The following is a 9,535-nucleotide window of genomic DNA, read 5'->3' on the forward strand; positions in this document are numbered from 1 at the left end:
TACAGTGGTTTATGCTGTATGCGTGCGAGTGTAAAACTTGAGAAAGAGAGCTTATTGAGGGGATTGGAGTTGTAAGAACTAAATACCATTAGTGTCGTTATATTTTAAGCCAAACCGGTCGTGAAAGTGGAGTAGATAATTTAAAATGATAAAGAATGTTTCAAGTCCTTGGAATTTCAAACCATATCAACTGCTTTGATCACTTTTCTGTTGGTTTTTGGTCTTTCCAATGAAGATAATAAAAGATCAATGGGTTAGATCAATGGGCTAGATCATTCCCTAAACACAATGCAAACTGAATCATTAAGATAACCATAAAAGTTTTTAGAGAAGTTATCAACCCAATGTCGCATGCAATACGATAACATATTTTGTCAAATAAGCATATAGATCCGTGGGCAGGCTACTCTGTATGCAGTGAAAACAATGATTTAAAACAAGATACAATATTCATCAACATTGTGAACCCACTCGCAACAAAAGTAAAGGATGAAAGCAGAGTTCTAGCTGACACTGGATAAAATTTAACAACAGATTCACAAAACACAGTTATCAGATGTATGTCTAACCTCTGAACGAGCCTAGCAACAGCACATCTCCACCAATAATCTAATCCTTATTTTTCCCTTTGACGGGACCCTGGGAATCTTACTTAGAACTTTTGCATCGAACACTGCATACTGCTTCTTAATCTGGTGCATTGCTTTCTCAGCGAAAGGGTCTACCTTGTTCTCGTACTTCTCATACAGCACATGTACAGTGTGAAGTAGCACAAAGACTGTTTCAAAAAACCATTAAAACTTAAACCACGAAACAATAACACTCATAGGGGAATAAAAAACAAAGTGCTTGGAAGCAACTCCAATACCTATGTAGAACAGTGTCAAGAAGTCGCACCAACTTCCCACAATAGACAAGACCCACAAGCTAGCAATAACCTGAGCAATCACAGTACCATTTCAATATGATTGTCAAATGCATATTAATAATTCAAATCTTCATATCAATGAAATGGTTAGGACAAAGCAAACCGCATAACGCACACATCACTTTGTTGCTATCTTAATTTCAAGACATAATTAACTACATATGATAAAACCAGAAAGCAGAAGAACAACATACAGAGAGGAACTTCTTAAGATCTCTTCCTGATGCAATATCCCGAAGGACAGTGAAAGCCCGGTTAATCTCAAACCTAAGTGCCAGGGCAAACTCCGAAACCGGTTCCTCCGGAATTTGAACTTCCGGGATGTGTGGAGTAGACCTATTCAAGAAGAAACCATTACATGATTATTATCAGCGGAAAGAAACCTGAATCCAATATAAAAAAACAAAAAATGTAGCAGCTTACTTGTTGATGAACTGCAAAGCATTTGACCACAAGAAGAGCAATGCAAGAGCAAGTATCAACAAGTGACACTAGAGTGAGAAGATGGTATTCAAGCAATTCAAACAAAACCCATATCACAGTTGCAACACAAAGAGCTCCAGCTGAAATCTTTTTGTTCCTCCACAGAAAAATGTCGGCCGCTGTTACACACCAATTTCATCTCATAAGTATCACAAAAAAAAAAAGTTGCAGGAAAGAGGTGACAATTACTGATGATAATCACTTACAAATATCAATAATACTAAGTTTTCGAACTTTCAATAAAATAAGATAATCCCAGATTTTGTACGCAAAGTAACACAAAAAAAGTGAACTTTACTAAAACTAATCCTTAAAGATCTAAGAATTCACAAACAGATTTAACGAAAAATACAAAACAAAATAACTGATCAAAAACCATAACTAAGCTGAAACATAATCAATTAATCAAATGGAAAGCTATATGCATATCACCAAGTCGGATCTAATAACTCTTCCATGACACCAGGGGATCAATAAAGAAAATGGGGGTTTCATATCTGATTCAGAATGAAAATCGGAATTTTTAAATCCCAGACTTCAAAAGACCTTAAAAATAGAGTGAACAGCTCCAAGGATTGAAGAAAAAGGGTCTCCGTAACATACGTCTGCCTCCACCGAAAGCGTGGTGGACGGGCTTTTCTCTTCCAAAGAGTCGAAAGACCTTGAATTTGATCGAACATTCTGATGACTTATTGTCATTGGAGTCCGAAGACAATGAATCATGGCCGTGGATCTTCTCTGCTATCTTCTGAATGAACGATTCCTCGTGCTTCTTCTCTTCGTGCTCAGCCATTTTCTTTTGGTTTTCTCGTCTTTTTCCACACTAATTCTAAAACCCTCAACTACTCGCTTTGAAACTTTTTGAATATTGAAAGAAAGACGAAATGGAAGAAAATCAGAAACAATGGAGAAATTGTAGGCAGATTTCAGTGTTCTCTGACTTGTTTCTTTAAAGCTCGCGTTTTTGTGGTACAGCAAGTGTGGGTGTACACGTTAGATTTAATCTGGACCGTATACCGATCGGTTCGTGATATTTTTTTTCGTCTTTCGATTATTAAAAGTTATAAAATAATTATTAGATTATTTAAATATTTATATTCATATTTTTTATTAAAAAATTTGGTGTTCATACGAATTAGATATTAACTTATTGACTAGTATCTAAAAAAATTATATTTTAATAATGTTTACTGATACTGTCGTTACTTTTAAGCACTAGTTCGATAACATAATATTTCAAGTATTAGTTTGATAACACAATATAAACCGGGAGTCCATAAAATACAACTCAAACGATTCTGAGACCAAATGTTATCACATCTTAGTCAACATGTTAACATCCAACTCAGACAATCGTTAATTTCTTAACAGAAAATGACGAGTTTAGAGCATAAGAATAATCGAGTGACCTCTTTGTAACTTTGAATAGCCATGGAACTCAACAAAATATTGTCTTATGGTCAAAAAATTATTTTATAACTTTTAATAGTCAAACGATAGCCGTTTTTCTCGAAACATCACCGGTGATCGGTATATTTACCGATCTAACACCGGTCAGACTATATTTCCCGATCTAACACCCTTTGCAGTAAAGCGTGCCCCCTGCACCGCGCTATATGCTGATTTGACGTCACGTGGGGTGAGGCGTGTCCCCTGAATCGCGCTATATGCTTACATGGGATACACGTGGGTATAGCGCAGATCACGGGCCGCGCCTTACCTGTGTATCTACCACGCGTCAGAAAGACGCGCCCCCTGCCCCGCGCTATATGTTTAATTACCCCCATACCTCGACGCTTCACACCCCAATCCTCCCTATAAATACCCTCATCCTCAATCACTTTCATCACACCAAATTCTCTCAATTTCTCTCAACTTCTCTCAAATACTCTTATATTCTCTGTTTAAGGTATATTTTATTATATTTTTAATATTTTGTATTTAATTTATGTAAGTATTTTAATTTATTTAATATTTTACTTATATAATTTTTTGTAGATATATGATAGAATGTGGTCTACTTTGGATGAATATCATATATCTCGACACTTTGCTGATACGGTAACATTTTAACGTTTTAATTTAATTTAAATTATTAGTAATAATTTGTTGATTTATTTAATGCATGATTATTAGATTAAGAATTAATTTTTGTAATTATTTATTTTTAGGAGAAGGACCGTGTATTAGATCCTTTTATTAGGAACCTTAAGTTAGTAATACCTAGTCGTGTCTTGCCATATTTAGTAGAGGCTGGATTTGGTTACATAGGTAGATATCAGGGTCACTGTAAGATAGAACCAGACCTTATTTCTGTCTTAGTAGAGCGGTGGAGGCCGGAGACCCACACATTCCATCTTCCGTGCGAAGAGTGCACGATTACACTTGAGGATGTTGCTATGCACCTGGGGCTTTCAGTGGATGGGGATGTTATATCAGGGATCGCGCAGGGTTCCTGGACTACTTTGTGCAGGAAAAATCTAGGATGTGTCCCGAAAAGTTTTAATAGTGGTCGAATACCGTTAAATTGGTTAGATGCCAATTTTCGGGATGTTGGGATTTTCGGAAGCTCGATTCGATAACCAGAACGGTTTACAAAGAGGGGTCGGAACGGTTTTTGAGTTTAGGGAGTAAGGAGATTGAAAGATAGAAAATTGCACAGCTATTTAGAGTGGTTCGACTTTCTAAACCAAAGTCTACGTCCACTACCTTAGCTTCTCACCAAGGATTTTCCATCAAATTCACTAATTTGTTCTTTCTTTTGAGGACAAAGAGTAACCTTACAAACTCCCTAGTTTTTCCGGGCTAAACTAGAACCTTTCCCTAGCTTTTACACGGGATTAGCTAGAACATTTCCCTTTTACAAAATGATAAAAGAAGTAAACAAGAAAACCTCTCTAAGGTAGGTGTTTACAAGATTGAGCTCACAAGAACAAAATATTTACAAGAGAAAGATGAAATAAGAATGAAAAACTCTTCTCTTGTTTTTGATTGCTTGGATAGTTGTTCTCTTTCTTCTTCAAGTGTCCTTAGCTTGTATTTATAGCTTGGAATGTGTTTGATGTTGTATATAGCTGTTGGGGATGTTTTGGAGCTGTTTGGGGATGATTTTTTTACTCAAAAAGGTTGCCCATAACATGGTGCATCGGTGCACTATCATGGTGCATCGATATCCCTTCATTAAATTCAAATAAGCTAGTCGTTACTAGCCGTTGTAGCCTTCGTGCATGGATGCACATCAAGATGCATCGATGCACAGCCTTGATGCATCGATGCACAAAATGATGCATCGATGCACTAATTGCATTCGGTGTTTGAGTGCATGGATGCACTGCATGGTGCATCGATGCACTAGTGTAGGTGCATGGATGCACTGCAGGGATGCATGGATGCATTGCAGGGGTGCATGGATGCACTTTGACACCCTTTAGCATTTTGGCTCAAATCCGAATTTAATGGACTTTGAGTTATTTTTGAAACCTTTTAAAACTTTGAATAAATTCAGTTAAGTCCAAAAACATTTTGTAAATTCAATTCAAGTCCAAAAACCATTTTGCCTTAAATTGTTATATCAAAACATAGTTCAACAATCTCCCCCTTTTTGATATAACAAAACATTTGAAAAATTGTTTTTGGCAAAACTCCCCCTTAATAAATTGTTTAATGAAAAAGATATGAATTGTTAACAATTGTTGGAAAATGTATGAAAATGTTAAGCTCCCCCTTTTTTTCATTTAGAAATTGAATTTTTCAAACCAAACTTCTCTCCCTTTTTGTTATATCAAAAATAATTCGATCTTTGAAGTTCAAAATAACTTTGGAGAGTAAGTGGTAAATTTGACATTTAAAAATCATTTGAAAAATCAAAGCTCCCCCTCAATAAATGCATTCCAATCAAAATTTAGCTTTAAGAACTTGACACTTAAAAAGAAATTGAATTTCTACAAAGAATAACAAATGTGTTAGTAGCACATGAAATTCAATATATTCAAGACTAAAATACTTTATGCAATACCAATTGTTGAAATTTGATATCAATACCATTTGTTAAAATTAAGTGCATATGCATAAAGTTTTCCAAAAATGTTATGCATTTTGAAAATTTTGATATCAATTGTTAGAGAGATATCATTTCCATTTAAACCACATGCATAAACATTCAAATTTAGGTCAAAATGTAAAATTTATAAAATCAAAGTTCTTTTTAAAAAAATTGATATCAATTATTAGAGAGATATCATTTGCATTAAAACCAATTTTGACCAAAATTTTATTATGATGAACTAAAGATTTGAAAAATTATTAAAACTTTAAAATTGTTCATCATACCAATTGTTTTCAACATACATGCGATTAAAACAAAACATAATCATTTAATATCACAACTCATGCATGCTTAAAATCAAATGAGCAACCAAATAACCAAAATTAAATCATTAAGCTTAGAGGTTACCCATTCTTTTTCATGTGTGGCTAGAGCATCTTGAATATCATCACTTTCATCACCATTGCTCTCACACACCTACAAGAGACATTTATTTCGATTTTGGTATTCAAATTGCTTTGGATCCTTCAACGTTAGTTTCAATGCCTCTTGCTCCTTTTGGAACCCATACTTTCCTAATTTTAAAACGTTTTCCTTTATTCAAAGGACAAGTATGTTCTTTATGACCATGAAAATGACAATGTGAGCATTTTGTCATTTCTAAACATAACAGGTTGTTTTTAGAAATTAATTCTTTTTCTTTTGTTAAGCTTTTAAGCTTAACTTCTAACTCAAAATTTATCTTTTCTAAATCATTTATTTTGATTTTTGAAAGCTCTAAATCATTTTTCAAAATTTCATTTTGATTTTCAAAATCAACTCTAGCTTTCAAAATCAATTTATTTTCAATTTTGAGTTTTGAAATTAATTTCGTATATTTGGAATTCATGGTCTCAAATCCCAAATACAACCTATTATAAGCATCTTGTAACTCATCAAAGTAAATGAATTAAATTCATTTGAGTTAGAAGATACCTCGAATTCTTCTTGGTGGCCATGAGGCATAGGTTGACTACTTCATCTTCATCATTGGAATTATCTTTATCGCTCCATGATGCAACAAATGCCTTCTTCCCTTTTTTTTTATAAGAGGACATTCATACTTGACATGCCTCTTTCTTTGACAATTGAAGCATATCGGGGGACTCTTCTTCTTGGTTGATTCATGTATCACTTCCTTGGAAATCATGAATCTCTTGAGTTCCTTCAAGAGCTTGACCATCTCTTCTTCTTGTTCATCATCGTCTTCATCCACCTCATCACTTGAATCTTGATAGCTTTCATTGGTGGATTTGAAGGCAATGCCTACCTCCTTCTTCTTCTTGTTTTTCTTCTCTTCCATTTCTTCATCTTCCTTCACCATCATCTCATGAGTGAGAAGGGAACCAATTAGCTCGTCAAGAGTGAGAGACTTTAAGTTTCTTGCTTCGATAATGGTCGTCTTCTTCGATTGCCACTCCTTTGGAAGAGAGTAGATCATCTTCCTCACAGCTTCTCATTAGGGATTACTTCTCCATATCCCTTGAGACCATTGACAATCACAGAAAATCTATCTGTCATAGCTTTGATGTCTTCATCGGGTTTCATCTTGAAGTTCTCGTAGCTATTGTCGAGAGACTTTTCTTTGATTCCCTCATTTCGTCGGTTCTTCATGAGTGACTTGGAGCTTATCCCAAATCTCTTTGGCACTGATACAAGATGAGATTCTTCCATATTCATTTGGGCCTAAAGCACATAATAGAATATGTATAGCCTTAGAGTTAAGCTGGAAATTTTTCTACTCTTCTCTACTTCAATCGTTGTACTTGCCGAGTGGAGAGGAGTAACTGTCTATGATTGAGTTCCAAGCTCCTAGATTGTAGGATTGAATAAAGTACATCAACTTATTCTTCCAATGTGCATAATTTGCTCCATTGAAGAATGGTGGCTTGTTGATCAGTTGTGAATCCATATTAGGATATTCTTCAAGATAATAAGCACCGAGGAAAAAGTCATTTCTTTGTCGGTTGCGTCGGAAATTGGTAGAGCTTCTTCGAGGATCGTCTCAAGGTGGTTAAACCTTCTTAACGAGTCAGGCTCTGATGCCAATTGTTGGGATTTTTGGAAGCTCGATTCGATCCGGAATGGTTTACAAAGAGGGGTCGGAATGATTTTTGAGTTTAGGGAGTAAGGAGATTGAAAGATAGAAAATTGCACAGTGATTTAGAGTGGTTCAACTTTCTAAACCAAAGTCTACTTCAACTACCTTAGCTTCTCACCAAGGATTTTCCAACAAATTCACTAATTTATTCTGTTTTTTTAGGACAAAGAGTAACCTTACAAACTCCCTAGTTTTTCCGGGATAAACTAGAACCTTTCCATAGCTTTTAAACAGGATTAGCTAGAACCTTTCCCTTTTACAAAATGATAAAAGAAGTAAACAAGAAAACCTCTTAAGGTAGGTGTTTACAAGATTGATCTCACAAGAACAAAATATTTATAAGAGAAAGATGAAATAAGAATGAAAAACTCTTCTCTTGTGTTTGAATGCTTGGATAGTTGTTCTCTTTCTTCTTCAAGTGTCCTTAGCTTGTATTTATAGCTTGGAATGTGTTTGATGTAGTATATAGCCATTGGGGATGTTTTGGAACCATTTGGGGATGATTTTTCTACTCAAAAAGGTTGCCCATATCATGGTGCATCGGTGCACTATCATGGTGCATCGATACCCCTTTATTAAATTCAAATAAACTAGTCGTTACTAGCCGTTGCAGCCTTTGTGCATGGATGCACACAGGATGCATCGATGCACACCTTGATGCATCGATGCATAGAAGGATTCATCGATGCACCAATTGCATTCGATGTTTGAGTGCATGGATGCACTACATGGTGCATCGATGCACTAGTGCAGGTGCATGGATGCACTGCAGGGATGCATGGATGCATTGCAGGGGTGCATGGATGCACTTTGACACCTTTAGCATTTTGGCTCAAATCCAAATTTAATGGACTTTGAATTATTTTTGAAACCTTTTAAAACTATGAATAAATTCAATTAAGTCCAAAAACATTTTGTAAATTCAATTCAAGTCCAAAAACCATTTTGCCTTAAATTGTTATATCAAAACATAGTTCAACACGGGAGTTAAGCGAGGATGCATCTGAGGTTGAAGTTAAAATGTATGCACAGGCATGCATACTGCAGCTGATAGGAGGGTTGCTGATATTGGACAAATCGCGCAACCAAGTTCACTGTATGTGGTTGCGACATCTGAGCAACTTTCATCTGGCTGGATCATTCAGTTGGGGCTCGGCAGTTTTGGCTTTGCTATACAGGGAGATGTGTCGAGCCATTGACTACAGGCGTAATGCTATCGATGGATGTCTTATGCTGCTATAGTCTTTGGCATGGTATCGATTGCCCTTTTTATGTCCCATTGTGAAGAACCCATTTGTATTTCCACTACTCCTGAGGTAATTATAAAACTGATTTCGTATATTAATAATTTTATAAAGTATATAATAATTTTTTTCCCTTGATTATGTGGTCTACTGATAGGAAAAACCATCAAGAGCTACCTGATGATTTAGAAAAAATTAGGGTGCTAATCGATCAGAAGGCTGGCACACAGATATGAATTTTAATGTTTAAAAATCGATTTTAGATTATAGTTATATAATTAGATTATTCTTTTGATAAAAATTATATATTTGTTTTAGTTTGAATGGGTGTCATATTCTACTGATGATGTGAGGGCGGTGATCCACCTAAGTTGAGGGGCCTATCAATATTTGGATGGCGATGGTCCCCTTGATCTGTTATGCGATTGTCAAGTGACACTCCACTGATCGCGTGCTCGACAATTTGGTTGTTTTCAACCAATTCCGGAAGCACATCGCAATATGGACGAGTTGCATAGTACAGATAGACGCGACAAGACAGATACAGATTGGCTGGTGCGGCATCATGAGTGGGTTATGTTGTGGGATGATCGACATCGGCGCCTTCCCCGTAGAGAGCCCATTTTTTATGACCTCTTGATGGTTGCTGACGGTTATTATGAGTTGTTCAACAGTAACGGGAAACTGTTTCTACT

At 35.8% G+C, this 9,535-nt stretch overlaps 1 pseudogene; it reads right to left on the minus strand.

The window, feature by feature from the left end:
* Positions 1–308: 308 nt before the first annotated feature.
* On the minus strand, positions 309–2,296 carry LOC120146347 (annotated as a pseudogene).
* Between the last annotated feature and the right edge of the window lie 7,239 nt (positions 2,297–9,535).

Source organism: Hibiscus syriacus, unplaced genomic scaffold, assembly GCF_006381635.1.
Source record: "Hibiscus syriacus cultivar Baekdansim isolate YM2019G1 unplaced genomic scaffold, ASM638163v2 tig00110912_pilon, whole genome shotgun sequence".
Classification (NCBI taxonomy): domain Eukaryota; kingdom Viridiplantae; phylum Streptophyta; class Magnoliopsida; order Malvales; family Malvaceae; genus Hibiscus; species Hibiscus syriacus.